Consider the following 26,862-nt stretch of genomic DNA (forward strand, 5'->3'; position numbering starts at 1 on the left):
TCCCTTACTAGTATTGTAACCCTGACTATTTTTTTTTTTTTTTCCGCAAAAGTATTAGTAGTTTTCGATAATAAGCCTCGGCCGCCATACTTTTTCCCCCTTAGTACCTAATGATGTGGCCAGATATCAACTGCTCAAAGGCTATGTACCAAAAGTATCATACATGTGCATTATAGATTCAGACAAGGACTTTCTGGACGTGAGGAAAAAAACTGGATACTTCTCACGATATCGAACGTCAAACTATAAGCAGATAATAAGGCCCGTATCCTTAAACACTTTGGGAGTTCATAAAGATGTTTTAATGACTGCAGAGATAATGATAATGATAATGATGTAGAATATTTTTTTAACTATTACCAGAATCATGAAAACTCCCCTTAATGCCCCAGTAACTTCACCTTCAGCTTGGTAAATACAGTCAAGTTAAATCACCGAAACGTTTGAGAATTCGGACCTAACTACACCTCTTCCACAGCACCGTGTCAAAGCCTCTGCATGAAGCCTACGTGACCAAACACACGCACGCCGACAGATGCACCTCGCCAATAAAGATGCCGTACCCAAAGCTACGGCATATACACAAAACACTAAAAACGGTAATTTGAGAACAATTTCAGCATTCACTTCATACACATGGCAGTGAGCTTCTGTATTCCTCGCCGTCTCACGAGATAATTTCCTGCCACTAATTAAGTAACTAATAAACCTCCTTTCTTTTCTATCGAGGTTCATCAGCCGTCCCTTTGAAACCTCCCAAATAAGCGTCACTAACTATGCACTGCAGTAATACAATTAGCCCATTTCATATGCGTTCATTACTAACATCTTCAACGGACCTTTTTCTCCCTAATTTTTGTTGACCTTGGCCGGCGCCCCTGATGCACAAAAAAATTACGATAAATAAAGTGAGGTACATCGATGCCGGTACATCATTCTGGTCACGCCATCTTAACTTCCTTCCGTCCCTTCTTTCCTCTGCGTCACTGTTGGGTGCAGATTTAGTGCAAGGGCGTTAAGTCTTGGCATTACTGTTATACGGCATATCTCTTCTTTTTCTTTTTCTTCTTTATCTCCCCCTCCTCCTCCTCCTCCTAGAACATAAACGCTTACACAAGAGGACGTATCAGTCATGACCAGAACCGAAGCACTGCTCACTTTACAGTCCATGTGAGTGAGGCAGTTTATTATTCCCACCCTCTCCATAACAAGATCCTGATCCTGCAGTGCATTAAACCAGTCAATCAATCCAGCAATTAAGCTCTTCAAGAAGTCATGAATATACTACTATATTAGATGTTATATAGAGAATACATACTCGGGAAGAAAATATATCAGAAGACTATCTGTCTATAACAATGGTATATGTTTGTTAGCTAAGCGTGGACAAATATGATATATACAAAACAATGCTCCTTCCCCATTCACTTTTTCTTTTAAAGGTTATCCTGATGGCACACTGTCTTATGATCCCATTCTGAAAATCTATACGAAAGAAAACTGAATACAGAGAAGATTTGCAGTGCTGGATGTGAATTTTCCCAACGGAATAAACCTAGGATATATAATAGCATTCTTATATCATCTTTGGCATTGAATCCAAGCACTGCACTCACTCATGTAAACCTAATATGAAAATAACACCTTAATGGCAACCCGCATAATGTTCTGTTCCCCGTGTATTGGTCATCCGGCGGGGCTCCAGGGTAAATACCGCCCAAAGCTTTTACGGAATAATTTCATCATCAGGGTCATCAAAAGCCGCTGCGTATTTCCTTTCGGAGTCAAATTACACCTTTATCTCAAGCTTGAAAGGCACGTAATGACGGGTAAGTGCGCCCCCTTCCATGCCAATTTACGTGCACCCCCTTCCACGGCAATTTAGTTTCCACGATTGAACCATATTAGTCTGCCATTAGCCGCGCCGCCTCTCATTTTCTATCATACCCAGCGCAGGACAACGGGGAGCGGTGCGCAGCAGAAAACGGACCGCGGAAAGGCGATTCAAAGGGGAGACTGAATCAAAACGCAAAACGCTTTCGCAGTTGTGATGGTAAATGTGTGTGTAGGTGTGTGTGTGGGAAGAAGGAGGGAAAGGGAATGAATATCCAGGTAGTACACTAATACATTTTTTTTCTTATTATTATATGTACTCTAAACTCTCCTATAAAGGTACACAATTGACTTCTTATGCACAACACTTCACACCAAACCATATTCCGTGTTCCTAATAAATTTAAACACACGAGAATAGTTTTCCCTGTAATAAGAGTAAGCTTAAGCGAAATACATGTTCAATATATAAGTTCTGAAAACTCGAAACTCCCCCAGTATAATCGACATATATTTTATCTGTCGTACATCACTCCATAGCTAGCCATACTCACTCAATATTAACCCGTTAAACCCACGAGAATACTTTCCTTTTAGTAAGTCCAATTTCAAGAGAAGTACAAGTTTCTACACACTTGTCTAATAAAAGTCCCCTTGTATTTATTAGAGTGTATATACTAAGACCGATTCATGTCACATCATTACGACACGTCTCATTATATTCGTCTCTATTTGCTTTTCGTTATCCTGTGGAGACGTGATCCAACCAAACGGTTTACCATCACCATCGTTCCCTCACACTACAGTTCCACCACGTCAGAGGATCATATCAATTATATTCTTCCTTCTTAAAATCTGGAGAGACCAACCACTCAATTATATAAATAAACGGTAGTTTCCTATGTGAGAGAGAGAGAGAGAGAGAGAGAGAGAGAGAGAGAGAGAGAGAGAGAGAGAGAGAGAGAGAGAGAGAGAGAATTGTAGGACACAGTTAACCTTCAATTCCGACATTCTGAAACACTGGAGAGAAAAAGAAGATAAAAAAAATCCTGCTCTTTGCATGTACGTACACTGTTCCTTTGATCTTCGCATTGTCTTTTGTCAAGGCTTCATTCTAGCGTTCAGTGCATATTCTTAATCCGGGTGTAATTTGTACAAGTTTCTTTAATCCAGTAGCTTAGCCGCCATGACTGCTAATGACGGCCACCATTCATGAAAATAATATTGTAAGACTTCTTATTAGCCAGCAATCTAATAAATGTATCTATTTAATTCACAATATTCACTTAACTAACACACGAATATAGTAATGATCTATATATATACCACTCTCCTTCTCTATCATGCTGTTTACTCTACTATCCATTCTTCCATCTACTATCCATTCTTCCATCTATCACAGTACTAGCAGAAATCAAATAACGACTACCAACACCAACAACTACATTAACAAGAGCAACAACAATGACAACCGCCACGACAGCTCAAAAGTTAAGAGCTACCTGCCAAAATAAACTGTGGTCTTTGAAGGAGTGAATACAAGGCTAAGTTCACGGAGCAGAGGTAATTATAGTATGAATTGACTCTACAGATCCAAGCCCTCCATGTGTCTTTCCCTCCCTCCCGTGCTCAGTCCTTCCCACGCGTGATAACCACAGGCAGTAATACAGTTGTCCCTATGTGCGCGTGTCTCTTTGTCCTCATCAACCTTGTCACACTGCAATCCCCGTTTTAGCCTGCAGTTATAGTGGTTGTGGTGGTGGTGGTAGTGGTGCAGCAACAGCAGCAGTAGTAATAGTAGTAGTAGTAGTAGTAGTAGTAGTAGTAGTAGTAGTAATAGTAAATTTTACCTTCGCTATTATTTCTTATTTAATTGTGCGCTTTCCAACCACTAAAATAATTAATTCTCAAATAGCAGTGCAACAATAAAAGATAAATGAACACAGTAATAAAGTAATGGAAGACTAAGAAGTAAAATGCCATAGTAATACTTTTGTCGGCTTATTAAAGACCAAAAAACTAACATAAGTATTGAGTACTTTCCACACCATTACTGCAACTGCATCTCGGCTACCGCTGAACACTACGAGTAATACCACTAACTAATACACATCAACGAACAACTGACATCTAAAAAGACAAGCATTCGACCTTAAAAAATTATTGAACTGAATATAAAAAAAATGGAAGCAATTTTGCAAAAGGTGAGTCAACAAAACATTTAATTAGGTTGCTTAAAAAGGAGGCAGGGAGATGACAGCACCTGATCACCACCCTGACGGGCTGCACGGTAATTGCCTCACTTTGCTGAAATCGCCGTTTTTATTAGTGATGAATTCATTGCCACACAACTATTAACGCGTTGGGGAGCCGCGCACCGCATCGCTGATAAAATTTTTACTGGATCACACCGTTTAATATGTCAACGTTGTATTATACTGGGTTTGTTGTGTGTGGATTCTTTCCCTGTAGTGGCGGGATGGTGTGATTGACATGTGAGTGACGGTAACTTTATATTGTAATTTTTATTGTTTTTATTGATCAAGTTATACTTTATTTATAATACTTTGACTCTTTCATCATCTATTCTATATCTTTATATCGGACACTTTTATAATACGGTTTCTTACATATTTAGTTCTGTACCTTAGAAAAGACAAGATTAACTTACCATTACCTCTTTATGTGTCTCCAAGGAAACAAATTTCTAGTGCTTTGAATGTTAATAAAGTGAGGACCATATGTAAGGATTAAAGAATGATATTACGTAACGCATCCAGACTTCCAAAAAATCAGACTGCAGCGCTTGCACTACATGAAACACAGCAGGTAAGTCAAGGTGGCTTAAGGATTTCCTCTACTTTCATATACGTGACGGAACAATGAGGAAAAGACAACACGCATGAAGTTGGCTTTACTTAACACGTTTTCCATGAATCGTCTCTAACTTTTTGACATATAATAATGGAGTGTCTTAAATAGTTATGTTGTTTGGAAAAGATGAAAATAACCCCGTTCTCTTTTAAAACGGCTATTTTAATAAAAACCCTTAAATAGTTATGTAACCTTGAAGAGATAAAATTAACATCTCTTATTAGACACTAATGTTAGTCCTACAGTCTTAAAAAAACTTCTGTTCTCTCTTTTTTTTTTTAGACACTTATCTTAGTTCTCAGTGCCTTTGATAACTGTAGAGTGGAAAGATAAAATCAACCCATTTGTGTATATAAGTGAACACAGCCAATGTTCCTTTATTTGTGTATCCTTATGTACTAAGTATTTCTCACTCATGTATCCTCAATGTTATCGTCAACAAAACTACACTGTTCTCTCTATTTTAGACTCTTAATTTAGTGCTAGTCTCTCAAATACTTCTGTAGACTACAAAGTAAAAGAACTAACCCTCTACCAGTCTCTCTCTCTCTCTCTCTCTCTCTCTCTCTCTCTCTCTCTCTCTCTCTCTCTGTCTCTCTCTCTCTCTCTCTCTTCCCTGAGTACCATGCAGAGAATATGCTACATTTCTTTCGAAATTAATAAAGGACAACCATGGTACCATTGCAGTTAAAGAAAAAAAAAGCTTAATCTGCTCAAATGACAAGATTGGGATTATTGAATATTACAAAGTAGCGGCAAGGGGATCACGTTCCTAACAGAAGCAAGCGTCATGGCAACCCGTGCCGCCTCGCGTTATCTCCCCTGGCTGGTTGACACACGCTGGAGTAGAAAGGTTTCAAGGCTCACGCATGCTTGGGGTTTGGGGCGAGTTATCTCAGGAATTGCTTTTAGTCAGTAGTAACAGTCAGGGTAACTGTGGCGGACATCGCTGGTGAGACTGAATGTGCCGGGATGTCCTTCATCAAAAAAATAAATAAGTAAATAAAAAATAAAGAATGAACAAATGAATAGATAAATAAATGTATCCCTTACTGTAATGAAAATAAATTAATAAATGAAAAATGAATGAATAAATGAAAAAAAAAGTAATGGATACCAACACAACAAAGCCAGTTTCGTTTAAAAGCCATTTTACTCTCACTAATTGCTGCTGTCGAATGTCATTTCAGAATTCTCTCTCTCTCTCTCTCTCTCTCTCTCTCTCTCTCTCTCTCTCTCTCTCTCTCTCTCTCTCTCTCTCTCTCTCTCTCTCTCTCTCTCTCTCTCTCTCTCTCTCTCTCTCTCTCCCTCTCTCTCTCTCTCTCCCTCTCTCTCTCTCTCTCTCTCCTTCTCTCTCTCTCTCTCTCTCTCTCTCTCTCTCTCGTCCCCAACACAGCTATGAATCGCATTGTAACTCAGGACTTATAGTTGATTACATCATTATGGGCCGTATTCTTAAACGTTTCAGTGCTTTATCGCGATTGTCTTCAGTTGGTTCTAGTGGAAGGTACTGGAGTTTTAATAAGATTTAATGGTTTTAGAGATACTTCAAGAATTCCGACCAAAGTGCCTTGCGAACCCGACTTATCATCTCGGTGGCCTTCGAAAATAGTTCATATGAGAGAAGAAGAGCTCAAGAGCACAGGTTTATGTAAATCCGAATCATCACACATTAATTCTGCAGTTATTCACGAGTGGCATGAATGTAAATCTCGGGGCTTTCTTCTTTATATATAATATGTACAGCTTATACGGAGATATAAACAGAGATTCTAGTTTGTTCTCGAGGTTCTTGTATCTGGGATGAATCTGTTCTGCCGCAACTCAGCTTGTTATCTTATCGTGTACGGGAACTGCGTGCCTAGATGCTTAGCCAATACTTCCGGCTAAGTTGACGTTATGCCTTGTCTCTTAAGGAATCTAAAAATATCGTACGTTCTGGATGACACACACAACTCTGCACACACAACTTGTTTTGGCTCCTACATCCATCTACACTACATTTCACCTACATGTTCATCGCACGCTTATACGTATACGAACAAAAACATACCAGTGCCTTACACACACAATAACCAACTTACAAACAAACTGGTTTCTAAAGACACGAAGATAAAGACCACGGAGAAGCTTTTCAACAAACGTATGCATGGACAGTAAACAGTAACCAAGATGAAGACATTTTATCTTACCTTGCAGTCTGTACTGGATCCAAAATGGGGATATCTGATGCTGGTGGTAGTGGTGGTGGTGGTGGTAGTGTTAATGGTGGTGGTGCAGCCAGACACATACATAAAGGATAAGGCGCCGCGTTAAAGGAGCAGTGTTTGAAACGTGGATTATCAAGACACTTCCGAAACTAAACTGATCAGCTTTTTGGAGTCTCTTTTAGTCTCCTTCTTCAGTCATATTTTTTGAGGTAGAGCAGAATATTGAGCGATCTCCTTTTTTTTCTCATTTTTGTGTCCTTTACCGGACTTCTTAGCATTAACATTATACACACATAGCCTTTTCACCAGACCTTCCATCACCACTCGGCTTCCTCGCCTTGCCGCCACAATGTGTATAAACTCCATTCTTGAGCCAGATCATACGAGTACACCAACTTACTGACGCGTAACACATAAGGTTTTCTTTGATTCTCAGAGGAGTAGCACACTTCCCCTAAGGTCATTTTTTCTTATTCCACCACAAGACACACAAACGACCTTCTGCGCGAGCACATTACCAGTTAACAATGACTTTTCTCCACATTACTATTATTTTTTTTTCTTCATACGTCTCCTGAGTATTGCCTCGCACTGTCCCTTCTTCAGGTGACTCTCAGAACCTCTTATGGTTTCTAATGGTCACGTTCCTCCTGATGCTTCCGCCTTCAGTACCAGCCCTCTGCACGAGACAGAATAACCAGTTGATGCTACGTTAAGTCAAGTTGAGAGGGAAGCACGAGTTGCAAAGAAGAGCTTGGAGAAAATCTACCGGAAAAAAAAAAGTTCATAATGTGGGAGACGAGGAAACGCTCTCACGGTACACACAAAGCCCCCAGGAAACGTGACGAAGTTAAAATCTACGTATATCTAGTAGAGTATCATATTATATGTACCGGAGAGAGAGAGAGAAAGTTATAAGAAAGACTCAAGACCGACCGAAAATACATACTAAACAAAAAACAATTAGTCGATGCTTCCTTAAAAAATACGATAAGATTTCCATTAATGATACAATACATTCCAGAAGTGTCCTATCTTAAAAGAGTTAAGTCATAGGAAAGAGAATGAGCGGAAAACTATAGTGTTGCTGATTTGGACAAGTGAGTGGGATTGAAACGGAGGATATAGCAAAACTTTATTTCTCTAACACTTCTCTAACGTTTCGAGGGAGACAATTAAAGAAATGAAGTTCTGCTGTATCCATCAACACCACTATATCCCACTCAGTGTTGCAGAGTTTAACTGTGAAAGGAAAGAAAGAAATTATATACTGATTAACTTTCTCATTTCTAACATGTCAAACATAAAGGTGAGGAAAAGCGGAATGTTTTGTGTAGCGAGGCAAGCAGGTAGGAAGCCACATAAAACAGTAATTACGAACAATTATAGTAAAGGATAGCAAGAGATGTGACACTGAGACGGAGAATGACAGAAGGAAAACAACAATTTTGAGAAGTTCATGAAACGATGATTGGCAAATTTGAAAAAATAAATAAATAAACTGTAAATACAATGTCTTATCTTAGGACTTCATCAGTGGATAGAGTAAAAATCTTTCGTGTCTTCTTCCTCCTCCTCCTCCTCAAAATACCATTTTCGAAAATATTTATGATTTCTTTTGCTCGTCAAATGTGTAAACATCTTTATCCTCCTCCTCCTTCTCCTACTCCAGCGCCTCTTTCTCTCCGCTTCTTACTTTTTTCTTTTCTTTTTTTTTTCCTCTTTCCCTTACTCTTCGCATCGCACATTCTTCTGTTCAAATCATTCTTTCGCCTTTCTCTTCCTTATTCTTTCGTTTCCTCTGCATTTGTTTTACCTCTTCCTTTTCCTCTTGTAACACCCGGAATTTTATTTTTTATTTATTTTTTTGCAAGAAGTTCACCTCATTAACCCTCACTTCATCAGGGTTGTCTTCGGAGCCCCAAAAAGCTGAGGGGTCACTCGATACGCACGTAAGTCAAAAGCCACGACGCAGTAAGGAACACCCGAGGACGCCCACTGAAGGTACAAATGGTAGACAGTACAAGGACTGTTTTTTAGTGCTTCTGAGGACGACTGCTTGTGGGGTGATGAACTAGTATGTTTTAGAACTGGTGGGTCAGACAGATGTACAGTACTTCTCAAAACAATCTTTCACCTTTTCACTGCGTTATACAACAATTCACAGCACTGAAAGCAATGTATTGAATCTTCATAAGCATCGACAAAAAAGAAGGGGATAAAAAGAAATAGCAATTTCTAGCCAATATAGTGTTTAGAGATAGTTCTAAAACAAACAAAAAACAGAAAACGATGTCTCAGAGTGGTTAGTAATTAAGGAAATGTGTTAAATAACAGTAAAAAGGTTAAAGTGTGGTGTGAACTGTGGCATATTAGTAATGAACAATAAGAAACGTGTTGCTTGATCACGTGTCGCGTCGGTAAGGTTGGTCTGCATGGCTTGACGTGATGCTGATATGCCGCTCTATTTTCCAGGTCAAAATATACGGTAACCATCCCTAGTGTGCAGGGCTGCCAACTGTTGTCACCGTAATCACCAGACGTGTCAAATAATATCGTCCATTGTGTCAGAATGTGGACCTCTTACTTTTTAAATATAGTTTGGGGAGCTACTGTACTTGTGGGTAAAGGAAGTATTGTTAGTAGAGGTGATAGGAAGTCAGTTTAATTGTTTGTTTATGGGTTATGTGAAATTGCTGTTTGATAGGACTGGTGGATAAGAAAACTGTTAGTGAATCTAATGAATAAAAAAAAAATATCCAAGGAGGGTAGTATATTATGGAAGTGAAAGGAAGTTAGTGGAATTGCTTGCTTATGGATGACTTAATTTTGTTGTTTGCTAAGACTGATGGATAAGTGGACAAGACAGCTGTTAGCGAGTCTAGTGTAAAACAATAATAGTTGCTGGAAGAACTGGCTGATAGGATATTAATGGAACCGGTAACATTTGGAGTTGCTTGCTTATGGATGACCTGAAATTATTGTTTGTGAGGAACAGTGGTCATATCAGATTTTGATGAATCTAGTGGAATGAAAAAAAAATATATATATAGTGGATTGAAAAAGTGAGTATAGTGGATTAAATAAAAAAAGAAAAAAAAAGTCGCTGGAAGAACTGGTCATTAATAGTAAGGTACTGTGACCATTGTTTGTGAGTGATATGAAACGAAGTGTTTGGGGGATTTGTGAATTAGAGAACTGCTTGTGGATCCACCGGATAAGACAACAAATGCGAACACAAGTGAATATTACGGTATCAATGTCATTAGTAAGATATGTTAACCATTGCTTATAAAAGTGAAGCGTTTTTTAGGATTTGTGAATCAGAAAGCTATTGGAGAGTCTACTGAAGGAGATAACAAATGCTAGTGAGAGTAATGTAAGGACACTCGTGACACTAACCGATGTAGTGACTATTGCTTATCAGTTAATTAAGGGTTGTTTCTTGACATTGTACATTAGAGCAGTTTCATGATCTAGTGATAAGATAAAAAAAAAAAAATGCCGGTGGGAGTGGTAAAAGTGAATGGTTTTGGTAGATACTGATACGTCTGTTGTGTGCCCGGCTGATAGAACGTGACAAGAAAATAAGGAGACAGGATAAGACCAGTTGCCCTACACGAGGTAACAAGGCAGCCCCTTAGCACTTAAAACCTATTTCATCCAACCTCCTATCGACATCATGACATGTGCACATACCGCGGTCTTGCTGGTGTGCTCCATTCAGTTACAACCTTATATGCAAACCAATTTCAACCTATCTCTTTAAATATAATACTGTCTCGTTGATATCCATTCTGAAGCGTCTTCACTCGTTCACTGATAAAAAGAGACAGATATATACTCTTATCTTTGTTGAATCCCTCAGTCCATTAAGATGCTTCTATCACGTTACCATGCACCTTACGTCTTTCCGGGAAATGCATCTTAACATGTTCCAACCGATCCCAGGAAGGTAAGTTTCCCATTCCCGAACCAAATATTGTTACTTAATTGGACTTCTATTTTTTTTTTTTTTTTCAGATATTCAAGTAATATTGTTACACTAACCACACAGGCTACTGAATCTGTATAGCAAGCAATACTTTCTATACTTCTAGAGCGCTTTTTACTAACCAAAACAGACCCAAACACGCATGCCAACAGTGTGTGTGTGTGTGTGTGTGTGTGTGTGTGTGTGTGTGTGTGTGTGTGTGTGTGTGTGTGTGTGTGTGTGTGTGTGTGTGTGTGTGTTGTGTGTGTGTGTGTTGTGTGTGTGTGTGTTTTGTGTGTGTTGTGTGTGTGTGTGTGTGTGTGTGTGTGTGTGTGTGTGTGTGTGTGTGTGTGTGTGTGTGTGTGTGTGTGTGTGTGTGTTTGTGTGTGTGTGTGTGTGTGTGTGTTGTGTGTGTGTGTTTTGTGTGTGTGTGTGTGTGTGTGTGTGTGTGTGTGTGTGTGTTGTGTGTGTGTGTGTGTGTGTGTGTGTGTGTGTGTGTGTGTGTGTGTGTGTGTGTGTGTGTGTGTGTGTGTTGTGTGTGTGTGTGTGTGTGTGTGTGTGTGTGTGTGTGTGTGTTGTGTGTGTGTGTGTTGTGTGTGTGTGTGTGTTGTGTGTGTGTGTGTGTTGTGTGTGTGTGTGTGTGTGTGTGTTGTGTGTGTCTGTTGTGTGTTGTGTGTGTGTGTTGTGTGTGTGTGTGTGTGTGTGTGTGTGTGTGTGTGTGTTGTGTGTGTGTGTGTGTGTGTGTGTGTTGTGTGTGTGTGTGTGTGTGTTGTGTTTGTGTGTGTGTGTGTGTTGTGTGTGTGTGTGTGTGTGTGTGTGTGTGTGTGTGTGTGTGTGTGTGTGTGTGTGTGTGTGTGTGTGTGTGTGTGTGTGTGTGTGTTGTGTGTGTTGTGTGTGTGTGTGTTGTGTGTGTTGTGTGTGTGTGTTGTGTGTGTGTGTGTGTGGTGTGTGTGTTGTGTGTGGTGTGTGTGTTGTGTGTGTGTGTGTGTGTGTGTGTGTGTGTGTGTGTGTGTGTGTGTGTGTGTGTTGTGTGTGTGTGTGTGTTGTGTGTGTTGTGTGTGTGTGTGTGTGTGTGTGTGTGTGTGTGTGTGTGTGTGTGTGTGTGTGTGTTTTCCGCCAACTACGCTTAATAGATTTATATACTTGAGAAGATTCATGGATCTTCATATTACACAAAATTATATCATCCATGGAATTACGTAAACCATTACACAAAACTCTTTTAATAAAACCGCTACTTTCCGCGAGATGTCCCTAAGAAATATACGTATTTACACAGACAAGATGTACTCACATCACATATTAACCTTGAAGATACACAAGCCGCTGCACAAGACGCGGTTCTTATGACACAACAACGCTACTTCAACTCGGATCCACACACATCCGGGGACACAATGTACCATCATGACCATATTATTACATTACTCCTTTCCGAACCAGCCACATAATTACATCGGATGCAGGCCTTTCTTCATGTACCCTGATCAGTTTGATGGCCGCAACTGAGCAACTCCTACGAAGCATCTCACATTATTGCCTATACCGGAGCGAGCCATTTCACGGTTACGAGATTACAGTGGGAGGTTGTGATATTGCGTAATCATTACTTCAGCCTTAGGTGGATGGCCGAGACGAGTGTGATGAAGGTTGTTGCTGGGCAGTGGTCAGGGAATAGTAAAGAGGAGTCACAGAAACGGACGGGAGTAAGTTAAGAGCCAGGATTAACTTGCCCCGTACATTAATTAAAGCAGAGTCGAGCTGTGCTGAGCTAAGGTTGACTCGCTAAAGTGCTTGTGATGCTGCAGTGGTCTAGGAGAGTAGTGATTCGACTCATGAGAAGTGACAATAGGTTCCTCTCATTGTTAATATTGATGATGGAATAGAGACAGTCAGAATGAGAGAGAGAGAGAGAGAGAGAGAGAGAGAGAGAGAGAGAGAGAGAGAGAGAGAGAGAGAGAGAGAGAGAGAGAGAGAGAGAGAGAGAGAGAGAGAGAGAGAGAGAGAGAGAGAGAGAGAGAGAGAGAGTGGGATGGAGAAAGTTTTATACCATACACAGATATGTACAACTAAAAAGATTTTACTTACATGATGAAATGAAACAAGACTAATAGCAAAAAGCTGTGTAAAAAAAAAAATACAAAGGCAAAAAAACATAACATTTAACAATAGACCATCACCATATAAAACGAAAAAAAAATAAAAGTGAACGACAACCGAACAATTGAAACCAAAACACCAAATAATTAAAGAGAATGGAAAAAGAAAACAAAAATAACAACGTACATTTTTTCTATCTTTCTTTTCTATCATCATCCTTCACTTCGTTGCCTTTTTCCATTTCCTTATCACCCTTTCCTCTCCTCTTTTCTGCTCTCCTCTCCTCCCGCTCTCATTCGCGTCCTATCTTTTTAGCAGACCTTTCCTTCCATCTTGCCTCCCAATTTCCATCCCACTCCTGCACTCAACCAAATTATCTCCCTCTCTCCCCCTCTCCTTTACGTTGTTGCTCCCTTTCCCTCCCTCCTTCCTTCCCTCCTTCTCTCGGTCGTGGTAAGAGAAGACCGTCAAATAAAACACGACATACTAATCAGGTTCCTTCTTTACGTGTCTTTTGCCTTTTTCAACTAGACTCAGCCGCTCGTGAGCTGCAGGGCTTAACTGAACTGGACTGGTAGTGGTAGTGGTTTTGGTGTGAACCTAAGAGAATTCATTTGTTTTTCCAGCCTTTTCTCTCTTTTTTCTGCTTAAAATTTAGGAGTACATATGTTTTTTTTTCTTTTCAGTGGTTTTTTCATGTAGATAGAAATGTATATTTTGATACAATGAATGTGTGTGTGATGTGTGTGTGTGTGTGTGTGTGTGTGTGTGTGTGTGTGTGTGTGTGTTGTTATTATTGTTATAGTTAATTCATTGCCTTTCTTTTTCTTCTTCCTCCTACTACTTGTCCTCCTCCTCCTCCTTCTGGACTTCTTTAACATTCTCATTTATATTCTTCATTTCTTCTTCCACCTCCCGTGCTGGTTAATGTGCAAAAGAAAAAAAAAATGGTTGGCCTTGACAAGTAAGGTGATAAGTAAGGTACGTCCCTTATTCTGTGGACGACTTTTGAATATTATGGGTTCACAAAAAGAAGGAGAAAGTTGTTGCTAGGGGAAAATGCAGGAGAATGAGTACGGTATAAGGAGAGGAGAAAAAGAGTGAGGAACAGAAAATAAGAAAGTGAGGAAACATGGGGAAAAGGACAAAAAAAAAAAGAGAAACAGAAAGGAAGGAAACATGGGGAAGAACAGGAGGAAAAGAAACGAGGAAGAAATAAGGGAACTGACGAAACACGAGGAACAGGAGAAATAGAAAATCAGGAAAACAATAAGGGAAACGAGGAAACATGAGAAAGAGAAATGAAGAAGAGAATGGAGGGGTATGAGGAAACATGAGGAGGAGGAAAAAGAAATGAAGAAGAGGAAGAAATCAAACAGGAAAACATGAGTAGGAAGAGGAAAAAAAATGTAAAGAAGAAAAAGAAGAAAATGATGAAATATGAGAAGGAGCAGGAGAAAAGAGATGAGGAAGAGAGAGGAACTGAGAAAACATGGCATAGAAATGTTTACAACTAGCGCAACGATTAACAAAGGTGGAATGTTTTTGAAGAGCGAGAGCAAGCCTGTGGAATGAATGATACAATGCACTTTTTGTCATCTCATTAGGCATCATGATAATTTTATGGTTCCAAATGGCTACAAATTCAATCTCCTACAAGAATAATGAACAGAAACATAAGAGAACAAGAGAAACTGCAAGAAACCATAAGCCATACACGTGGCAGTTCCTGTATAAAGCATCTGTCATTCCCACTCATAAATTTGTCTAATCTTTAGTCTCATTTTAAAGCTTTCAACTGACTGCACGAACAATCTGATTACTAAGTTTACTTCATTGATTCTCCCACTCTGAGAACCGAGAATATTATACTCAAGTTTAATTTTGGTTTATAAAAATTAATCAAGTTAGCACTCAAGTCTTTTACTACTCATACGTACCAAGGATGCCACCTCGGACACTAACACTCGTGCCCAATGAAACAGTTCTTTACTAATCATGTATTCTACTATTATCACACGTGCTGCTCTATGGACAAAAATTCAAGCGTTATTCTGAGATTGTGGAAGGTACAAATACCGTGACTGTCTATCTTAGCACATTTATTTATTTATTTATTTATTTTTCTTTTTTATGCGTGAAGGATATCAGCAAAGAGCAAGAAATGAACATGACTTTCTATACCTTAACACAACATTTTTGTAAATACTATTATAAGAACATAAGAACATGAGAAATAAGGGAAGCTGCAAGAAGCCATCAGGCCTATACGTGGCAGTTCCTGTATGATATGCCTACCTCTTCCCACCTATCATCCCCATCCATAAATCTGTCTAATTTTCTCTTAAAGCTCCCTAATGACTTAACACTAACAACAATATAAAGCACAAAGCTCCGAAGACTGCTATTCCCTCTCACCAGCATAGCCCAAACACTCATCTTACTTTTCTTCTTATGTGTAGAGGCCAGAACAGGGACAAGAAAAGAAGAAAAAAAGCAATATTTTGTCGTTTCCGAAGAGACAACTAGAGAATTCGCCTATTTCATGAATGCGAGGTGAGTACGAGTATATTAAAAGATATGCACTCCGTATCTGTGTTTGCTTCATGTACGTCGCAAGAGCGAGTATTCCCCCGAGGCTGGTCACGTAGTATTGCGTCACCAGGACTTAACAAAGCCTCGTACTCTAAGGAATTAAAGGTGAGGGAGGTGGACTCGACAACTACAAGGCCATGGAAGGACATGACTTAAGTTCAGCGACCCGTCATGAAATGTGTTCCAGTTGTACGCGCGTCACCACGAAAAGCGGATAGAAATGTAAGTGGAAGCGCACGTTCCATCCTTTTCATAAGTGGAATTAAGTGGAAGAGCCGATCGGTCACGCAGATTTACTTTATATAAGGAAGTGACGAGAGGCGATGTTACATGCCAGTTTAAAAAGAATTATTAGAAGGGCAAAGTCAGTAGATTTGTTGTTCATTTTTCACAAAAAAGTGTCGCGTCATCACTTACTGGAATGAGAGGCTTCAGGGGAATGGAGTACACACAAATATGAAGATAATTCGTAAAATAAAAAAATAAAAAAAGCAGGGCACGCTACTCTATTACGTAGTACTTTAACTTATATTGCTATTACTACTAATTTTACAGCTACTACCACGACTGCTGCTGCTACCTACTACTACTAACACTACTACTAACAATTACGATTGCTATTACCACTTTTACTACTATTGGTACTACTACTCCTATTACCACTACTACTACCACTAGCTATTACTATTGCTATTACCACTTACTACTACTACTACTACTACTACTACTACTACTACTGCTACTGCTACTGCTACTGCTACTACTACTACTGCTACTACTACTACTACTACTACTGCTAATGCTACTGCTGCAAAAAGACACATCTGAAAGGAAAAGAAAGCTAGCACTAAATACAATTTACTGGTATGTGGACATCTGAAAAAAGGTGATAATAATAATCCTTTAACTGTACACGTAACTGGGGTATGCAGAGCAAGTCATAATGTTTTCTCTTCTTTACATTTCTTTCCTTCCACTATTTTTTATCTCTCTCATGCAAAAGAAAAATAAATTATAGATAGATAAATGAATAAAGAGATAAATAAATAAAAATCTTACAAATAACAAACACACATTATTCAACACGACTTGCCTAACATTAAACTTATCCAACATTACGAGACAAGATCCGCTAACAACAGCTGACTGAAACTTTGCAAGTGACCTTTACCGGAGCGCATAACACGATGCGGAGACATAATTGATACACGTAGGTCTTGGGGAAGCTTAATGAGTCTGACATTACTCATTACTCAAAATCTCAGAGGGTTTTGCAACTCACACACAAAGCAAATGTTTCGTCGTCTGTCTTTTACATAAGAAGCTAAGGATACAATGGAAGCTGCAAGGAGCCACCAAGCCTACACCTGACGGTCCCTATATGAGCCATAACTACCTATTCCCAAATATTATCCTCATCCATAAGTTTGTCCATGAAAGTTCTCTAACGACTCAGCACTAACAACCTGATTACTGAGAGTATTCCATCCATATGTACTTCTCAGCTTCTCTATATCCTTTGAAAATTATTGGAATAGTAAAGGAAGATGCAAGAATTTTCATAAGTGTTTTCATAATTCTAGTGACAGTTTAACAAGAATTTCACACCATCAATGGGAAATCACCTTTGAAGAGAAAAGTAATCATGTCTACGGCTCGTGAAAATAGTCCTGGTCAGAGAGAGAGAGAGAGAGAGAGAGAGAGAGAGAGAGAGAGAGGGGTTAAAGAAAACGAGACTACCAACGGTAACAGGCCACTATGTACCATTGACTGCTGTGTACCACTGGCTGCTATGTACCTGGCTGCTATGAACCATCAGTTATGTACCATTATTATCGTAAACAAAATACAGATAAATTAACAACTTATGGAAAAGGGGGAGAGAGAGAGAGAGAGAGAGAGAGAGAGAGAGAGAGAGAGAGAGAGAGAGAGAGAGAGAGAATCTATGATAGCCTACAAGAAATTAACTAAGCACCAAACAATGGACAACTTAGCAACTCCAATGGACCTACTCATTATTTGCTTTGAAACTAACTACAGTGGACTTTCTATTTTCTTTGAAACTCCATCGGACCTGCACCCTCAGTTTTCCTTCTGGTACTGCACACAAAGCACCCTAAATACAACAAAACTCACCCAAACCACACTCAAAACATCCCTAAATATAACAAAACTCATCCAATCACACCTAAGACATGCTTAACATCCAAACACACTCAAAATACCCCACAACACCCAAATGTACCCACAAAACTCACCCAGAAACACACAAAACACATATTATTCATCCAAAAACATGCTCAAAACACCCCACATCACCTCAAAATATCCATAAAACTCACTCAAACATACCTATATCATGCGGAAAACATCCAAGACACTCAAAACACCCTGATATACCCACAAAACTCATCCAACACACTCAAAAACACCCTGATATACCCACAAAACTCATCCAACACAACCGAAATACACTAAAAACATCCAAAACACACCCAAAACACCCCACAACACCCTAGAATACCAATAAAACTCAACCAAAACACACTCAAACATCCAAAATACACTCAAAACACCTCAAACTACCCACAAAACTCACCCAAACACTCAAAACAGCCAAAACACACCCATAACATCCCAAAATTCATTCGAACACACCAAAAACATCCCACAACAGGATACGCCCAAACCACACTAAGACGCACCCAGAACACCCCACACAGACTCAAATAAAAGACCCGACATACATCCAAACTCACCCGAAACACTTGAAACACCATAAATAAACTCAAAACAAACTCACAGCACCTCAATATGCCCCCAAACACACCCAAAACACTCCACAATATACTCAAAACAGTTTACAAGACTAAATACACGTAAAATACACCTAAAAACATCCTAAGCCACACTTTAAACACCCTAAATTCACAGAAAACACAGATATGATAGCAGATATACATTCTAAACTCACTTAAACATTCACAAAACACTCCACAACACTCCCAAATACATCCAAAACACACTTAAAACACCCAAAACACATGAAATATTACAGAGAAAGAACAGGGCAGGAAGGAAAACTAAGCTAAACATGGTCTTCTTGGTATTTACCTGTTATGCCCCCTCCTCCTTCTCCTCCATTTCTCCTTACTACTTCCTCCTCCTCCTCCTCCTCCATTTATCTATTTTTCTCCTTCTACTACTACTACCGCACCCAGAACACCCCACACAAACTCAAATAAAAGACCCGACACACATCCAAACTCACCCGAAACACTTGAAACACCCTAAATAAACTCAAAACAAACTCACAACACCTCAATATGCCCCCAAACACAACCCAAAAACACTCCACAATATACTCAAAACTGTTTACAACACTAAATACTCGTACACATAAAATACACCTGAAAACATCCTAAGCCACACTTTAAACACCCTAAATTCACAGAAAACACAGATATGATAGCAAATATACATCCTAAACACACTTAAACATTCACAAAACACTCCTAAATACATCCAAAACACACTTAAAACACCCAAAACACATGAAATATTGCAGAGAAAAAGCAGGGCAGGAAGGAAAACTAAGCTAAACATGGTCTTCTTGGTATTTACCTGTTATGCCCCCCCCTCTCCTTCTCCTCCATTTCTCCTTACTACTTCCTCCTCCTCCTCCTCCTCCATTTATCTATTTTTCTCCTTCTACTACTACTACCGCACCCAGAACACCCCACACAAACTCAAATAAAAGACCCGACACACATCCAAACTCACCCGAAACACTTGAAACACCCTAAATAAACTCAAAACAAACTCGCAACACCTCAATATGCCCCCAAACATACCCAAAAACACTCCACAATATACTCAAAACACTTTACAAGACTAAATACACATAAAATACACCTAAAAACATCCTAAGCCACACTTTAAACACCCTAAATTCACAGAAAACAGATATAATAGCAAATATACATCTTAAACACACTTAAACATTCACAAAACACTCCACAACACTCCTAAATACATCCAAAACACATTTAAAACACCCAAAACACATGAAATATTACAGAGAAATAGCAGGGCAGGAAGAAAAACTAAGCTAAACATGGCCTTCTTGGTATTTACCTGCTATGGGGGCCCCCTCCTCCTTCTCTTCCATTTCTCCTTACTACTTCCTCCTCCTCCTCCATTTATCTATTTTTCTCCTCCTACTACTACTACCGCACCCAGAACACCCCACACAAACTCAAATAAAAGACCCGACACACATCCAAACTCACCCGAAACACTTGAAACACCCTAAATAAACTCAAAACAAACTCGCAACACCTCAATATGCCCCCAAACATACCCAAAACACTCCACAATATACTCAAAACACTTTACAAGACTAAATACACATAAAATACACCTAAAAACATCCTAAGCCACACTTTAAACACCCTAAATTCACAGAAAACAGATATAATAGCAAATATACATCTTAAACACACTTAAACATTCACAAAACACTCCATAACACTCCTAAATACATCCAAAACACATTTTAAAACACCCAAAACACATGAAGTATTACAGAGAAATAGCAGGGCAGGAAGAAAAACTAAGCTAAACATGGCCTTCTTGGTATTTACCTTCTATGCCCCCTCCTCCTTCTCCTCCATTTCTCCTTACTACTTCCTCCTCCTCCTCTATTTATCTATTTTTCTCCTACTACTACTACCTACATACCTGAGCTTGGAAACACCTGGAAAAACACTGGAAATTACGGTAAATACTGACGAGGAGACACTGTATCCGAGCGAGTCCCAGGACCATTGATGACGTCACAGGCGAGGGCTGCCGGCACCCCGCTGGCTGACGTACGTAACGTATTTTATTTCAAAAATGACCCCTAGAAAAAACGAAGCCAGGCTCAAATGCCTTATATATTCTGACTTGACAATTACTTTAACTAATATTCACAATACCAAAACATCACCAGCCTGAGTAGTTGTAAAGAAATATTAATATGAAATATGTAAAAAGTGTTGAATCTTTGACACCATTAAAATCATTGAAAAGTCCACCCATTTAATTTTACACCAATGAAAAATCACTTTAAAAAATCTGAACTGTTTTTCTAAACAATGCAAAGTTAGTTACAAGCTAAGATATTCAAATAAAAAATCCAAAAAAATGACAAAATCACCACTTTTAACGGCATCAAAAGCTATTTTAGATTCCACACACTTAGCTCATCAGAAACGCAAAACACTTTAAATATCATAAACGATTTTTAGAAGCAATAAAACCTTCATTACAGCCTCAAATAAAAGAGCCGAAAACCGGGTTGGGTAAATTTCACCGTAAAAACAGTCCTATATTTATGCAAAAAACAGCAGCAAATTCACCACATTTACTTAACTGAGGCAAGAAACGCACTTCAAAAGCAACGAAATATTTTTATAAATCATAAAAACTTACTATAGAAGCCAAATAAAGTCATTCAGAAAAATTCAAAAAAATATTGGAACCCAACAAGTTGGCTCAGGCAGCAGTCCATCATGGCGGCCCTCGGCGGAGACCTTAGTGGGGTAGCCAGCGGCCATGTTGCCTTAATTATTCGTTCATGAGACCAAAAGTAAGCAATGGTGGATTTATCTGACCAGCGAATATGAAGGCCAGACATGTGGTTCCATTTTATGACATGTTTGGCTTACAGTAAATGAGAGACGAAGCAAATAATGGCTGAAAACACTGACTCCTGCCTCTACCTCAGCAGACAGCTTGTTTACAAATTAACGAATCTTTCATTATTTGCCTAAATCTCCAAGTTTCCAGACTCAGATGTGAACAAACTATAAAAATAAGTCAACAACCTTAAAGCAGGCCTAAGAAAGACGAATAATAAAACCTAAATAAACGAGACACTACAGTGGGAGGAGGAGGATGTAGTGAAGGCAGGAAGGCTGACTGAGGTGAGACTGGCACCGCTGGACTCACCTTACGTATTCGTGCCTCTCTGGTGCTGCTTGGCGGTGCTCGGTACAGGGAAAAGCTGCCGGGAATACGGAAACACTGGTTAAAAGAGCGTGTGGGGCAAGACTGACCAGTGTTGACCAAAACAATGTAGCCAGCCAGCCAGCCACCCGCTCTCCCTCCCCAGCGCCACGTATCACTGCTCCAACCACACTCACTATTACACACACTAACACTCACATGTTATCAAATAATATGTCATATAATATCCTCACTTCCTCACTTCCCTTTCCCCACTCCACACCCACTACGACTACGTGATTATGAAGTAAAATTTCATTCACTGCTGCACCGTGTCACCGCAGCAAACACGAACGAGCGCAGGATAGGCTCAACTAAAATGCTTCTCTCTCTCTCTCTCCCTCCTCACGACTGTTTCTCAAAGCCAAAATGATAATTACCAGGGTTTTCAAGAGTGTTTCTCCTGTTAATAATATAGAAATGTTGTAGATCTGTCACTAGAACTGTAAAAACATCCTTAAAAAACAGTATTACTTCAATGACAGCCTTCTAAAAGCAAGTTTCTCCTGTTAGTAATGTAGAAACAATGTTAATCTGTCACTAGAACCGTAAAAACATCCTTGAAAACCCGTATAACTATTGAGAGAGAGAGAGAGAGAGAGAGAGAGAGAGAGAGAGAGAGAGAGAGAGAGAGAGAGAGAGAGAGAGAGAGAGAGAGAGAGAGAGAGAGAGAGAGAGGAAAACCGATGCATTTTTTAACTTGTGTGCTGAACTCATTGATCATGCTGAGGACTAAGCCTGTATTAAATCAGTGTATGCTGAATTCTATTGATTGTATTAGTTGACAATACAGTTTTATTTATTTTATTTTTTTTCATTTTTTTCGTGTTTTATATTTTAATGTAGTTTTATTACTTTTTTCTTACAATATTAGTTTTTATCTTCCTACTTGGTAGCTGGTATGTAGCAGCCTTGTTTGGTACATATAAGCCAAAGCAGTGGTTCATAGGAGCCGGTACATAATAGCCGACGGTACATAGCATCTAGCATTCCTACCAGCCATTCCCAAAAACCTCCATTCTTCAAAAGAGAAACAAGTCTTTTTCCACAAATTGTATCGTCGCTCAAAGGAAAAAGGAAGATTGTTAAAGTATATAGAAAAACCAGACAGCAGGGACGCTAATGCATCTACACCATCAGCTTGATTGTTTCCGCCCCTACTGTGTATTCGTGCCGCGAGGTCTGCCGCTGGCTTTTACAAATCTTTTCCTTTTGCGTCATCACCATACCCACGGGGAAACATGGTATTTGCCAAGCGCGTCTCTCTCTCTCTCTCTCTCTCTCTCTCTCTCTCTCTCTCTCTCTCTGTCTCGTAGGACAATGCATATTTGAATTATCTATCTTTTATTATTATTATTATTATTATTATTATTATTATTATTATTATTATTATTATTATTATTATTACTATTATTATTATATATTTAAATGAAGTGCATCCATTACTCCTAGAAATGGTAAAGGAAGACTCTGAAAGGTGTAAATGTTTTGTTTCTCATCCGGGCAGCATTATATTTACAGGTTTTTCCTTCTATTATCTCATTCCTTTCTTGTCTTATCATGCCATGTATTCTATCTGGAGAGGTTTTACCCTTACAGTAGTACCAATACAACCCCGTGAAGGAGCTGCCCAAATTTCGGAGAGCAACAAAACAGGGAGACTTTTTTCCTCCTTACTTTTTATCTTTATTCAGACTCCTTAACACTTGAAAACTACATAAGTATAAAAAATGTCTCTCTCTCTCTCTCTCTCTCTCTCTCTCTCTCTCTCTCTCTCTCTCTCTCTCTCTCTCTCTCTCTCTCTCTCTCTCTGACACCTGAGAATAGCGCACTCATTTAACTTCACTTGTTTATTTTACCACTTGTTATTTTTATTTTCATTTTTCTAATTGATTCGTGTAAAAGTAATGCCGTCACCTGTTCTATATATATATGTGTGTTTCCGGGATGTTCTACTGCCTGCCGCATGATCAAACTATTGTTGCATGCTAAAAAGTATCTCATTCGTTCATAAAAAAAAAAAAAAGTTTCCTGTTCCCTGTAATCATTTGAAGCTCCTGCGTTTCTTATTTCCCTCTTTTCTCACTTTTTCGTTCACGTTGTCCCGTTTCATTTTTTTTTTACCTGTTCTTATTTGTTTTCGTTCGTCTCTCTCTCTCTCTCTCTCTCTCTCTCTCTCTCTCTCTCTCTCTCTCTCTCTCTCTCTCTCTCTCTCTCTCTCTCTCTCTCTCTCTCTCTCTCTCTCTCTCTCTCTCTCTCTCTCTCTCTCTCTCTCTCTCTCTCTCTCTCTCTCTCTCTCTCTCTCTCTCTCTCTCTCTCTCTCTCTCTCTCTCTCTCTCTCTCCTAATATAACCGTTAATTACCTCTCTTTGCATTTTGTTCCCTCTTCATCATGCCAGATTCAGGGACACTGCGTAATAGACACACACACACACACACACACACACACACACACACACACACACACACACACACACACACACACACACACACAAACTGGTTAAACCGCCAGCCAAATACTCGTACCTCAAGGACTATCACTCTCGCTCTCTTTCCACAGGTATCCCCGGTTCATTATGTAAACACCCACGTGACGCCAGGACACACCCATCCACAAGTACCACCACCACCACCACCACAATCACCACCATGTCCTTAGCACCTTCACTGCACCCACGATACGCCCTCCATCACGTCCCTGCCACTACCACCACCACCAACAACAACAACAACATGTCCATAGCACCCTTAAGATACGCCCCCATCACGTCCCTGTCCCGTCCACGACCACCAACGCTAGGACCTTTACAAGTCGCCAGCGTCCCGTTCACTGCTGCAACACGCCCTGCAGCATGGAGGGAAAAAGTAGAGTACAAATTTACGTAACACCTGAAGACGCACAAACACACGTACGTAAATATCTCTACTGCATGCACACAAATATGTACGAAGAGTTGTGCTTTTTTTTTTTATCCTTATCATGATAAGACGTATATTTCTGGGTACTTGTGTAGAACATACGTTAAGTAAAGTATAGTTAAGTTAATGTTACTTTACCACTCTGTCATTCACACACACACACACACACACACACACACACACACACACACACACACACACGAGGTTGTTTATAAAAGAATATAGTGAATTTAATTAACTCACGCGTGGCAGATGCAAAATGTTGTCAGTTGAGAGAGAGAGAGAGAGAGAGAGAGAGAGAGAGAGAGAGAGAGAGAGAGAGAGAGAGAGAGAGAGAGAGAGAGAGAGAGAGAGAGAGAGAGAGAGAGAGAGAGAGAGAGAGAGAGAGAGAGAGAGAGAGAGAGAGAGAGAGAGAGAGAGAGAAAAGGAAAAAGAATTAAGCAAGATGAAAAAATAAAAGTTTAAATTCAAGAGAGAGGAAAAGAACGGCAAAGTTGGAACAAAGGAAAAAAGGAAAGATGATATAAAGGAGGGGAAGGAAGGAAGGAAGGATGACAGGAAAGAAGGAAAAGGAAAGGAGAAAAGTATGGGTGAAAGGGAGGAAAAAGAAGAAAGGAGGAGAAAGTTGATAATGAAGAGGGAAACGAGAGAGAGAAGGAAGGTAACGATGAAGGGAGGTGTATGTGAAAAAGAGGAAGGGAAAGGGGAGAAGAAAAGAGGAAACGGTGATAATTTGATAAACAAGTGGAGGGAAGGTAGATAGGCAGGTAGGGAGGGAGGGAGGGAAAGAGAAGAGGAAGATAGGGGTAATATAAGTGAAAGGGGAAAAAGGTGAAAAAAAAAATTGAGATACGGACAATAAAAAGTGAAACGAAAGAAGAGAGATAGAAAGAGAGAGAGAGAGAAAGGGAAGGAGAGAAGAAGAGAGAGAAGGAGAGGGGAGAGGGAGAAAGATGTGATATCGAAAAGTGGGAAAGGAGAAAAGAAAGAAAAAGAGGGAGGGAGGTACGATATGATAAAAATAAGTATAAGGAAGCAAAGAGAGAGAGAGAGAGAGAGAGAGAGAGAGAGAGAGAGAGAGAGAGAGAGAGAGAGAGAGAGAGAGAGAGAGAGAGAGAGAGAGAGAGAGAGAGAGAGAGAGAGAGAGAGAGGTAAGGAGGAAAGGAGGGGAGAGAATGGTGTAAGTATCAAGATGGTATTAAGTTCTGGGCCGTCCACTTTTTCAGCGCCCCAACGAACACAGGTATTACGAGGCGGTGTGTCCGGAGCGGCCCGCAGGCTTCACTTGGCAGGGGAAAGGTGTCCGCCACTTCACCACCAGTCATTCCCTTATGTCTCAAGGTCAACCCGTCTCCCTCTCCCTCTCTCTCTCTCTCTCTCTGCTATGGCCATACGGGAGGCATAGCAACCCTGACCCATGTAACTGATATAATCATGTAATTGCGACCTTGATCCAACCAGGAGGAGGAGGAGGAGGAGGAGGAGGAGGAGGAGGATAAAAAAAGACATGTTGGGGTGTGAAGAGGAGGGGTAAAAGAGGACAGGACGCTGACGAGGACAACGAAGGAAGAAAAAACAGTATGAAATAGAGGAGGAGGAGGAGGAGGAGGAGGAGGAGGAGGAGGAGGAGGAGAAGGAGGAGGAGAAAATAAAGATAAAAGCTGGGATGGAGAGGAAAGGATGATGACAGCGTGATGACGAGAAGGGCGAGGGAGAAAAAGAGAGATGAGAGAGGGATGGGAAAGGATGAGGAGGAGGAGGAGGAGGAGGAGGAGGAGGAGGAGGAGGGAGAGGGAACGGCTGAACCTGTGTCCTGTCTGTGATCAAAGCAGACATAATGAGTGGCCCAGATTAATCTAAGTGATCAGCGCGCGCCACACCTTAGACAAGACCTGTGTTGGGTGACTTTTTTGGGGTCAAGTGTGCTTTGTCAGACTCTGAAGGCGACCATTTACGAAACAATAAAGTATGAGTGTATCAAGGTTACAAAAGTTATTAAGACGTAAAAAAAGATAACAAAAAACGTTAAAATGAAATCAAAACAGGTATAATATTGGACTTTCTAGGAAGTCGATGCAGTGTTGCATAGACGGACGAACTGACGAACAGACACAGACAGACAGACACAGACAGACAGACACAGACAGACAGACAGACAGACAGATACACAGATGGGATGGATGAATAGATAGATAGATAGATAGATTGATAGATAGATAAAAAGAGAGATAGATATAAAAAGAGATAGACAAATAGATTGAAAGGGACAAGTAGCAGATATGGGACGGACAGACAGAGACAAAT

General features: G+C 39.9%; 1 long non-coding RNA gene across 3 annotated transcripts in view; it reads right to left on the bottom strand.

Moving 5' to 3' along the window:
* Window positions 1–21,833, bottom strand: part of LOC135099564 (uncharacterized) — a 226,580-nt gene extending 204,747 nt beyond the window's left edge. The window contains exon 1 of one of the 3 annotated variants that reach the window (XR_010268142.1): window positions 21,583–21,833. This is a non-coding gene — a long non-coding RNA (uncharacterized LOC135099564). The remainder of the gene's footprint in view (window positions 1–21,582) is intronic. The other 2 variants (XR_010268144.1, XR_010268139.1) reach the window with 2 other exon arrangements.
* Between the last annotated feature and the right edge of the window lie 5,029 nt (window positions 21,834–26,862).

Source organism: Scylla paramamosain, chromosome 4 (assembly GCF_035594125.1).
Source record: "Scylla paramamosain isolate STU-SP2022 chromosome 4, ASM3559412v1, whole genome shotgun sequence".
Lineage (NCBI taxonomy): Eukaryota > Metazoa > Arthropoda > Malacostraca > Decapoda > Portunidae > Scylla > Scylla paramamosain.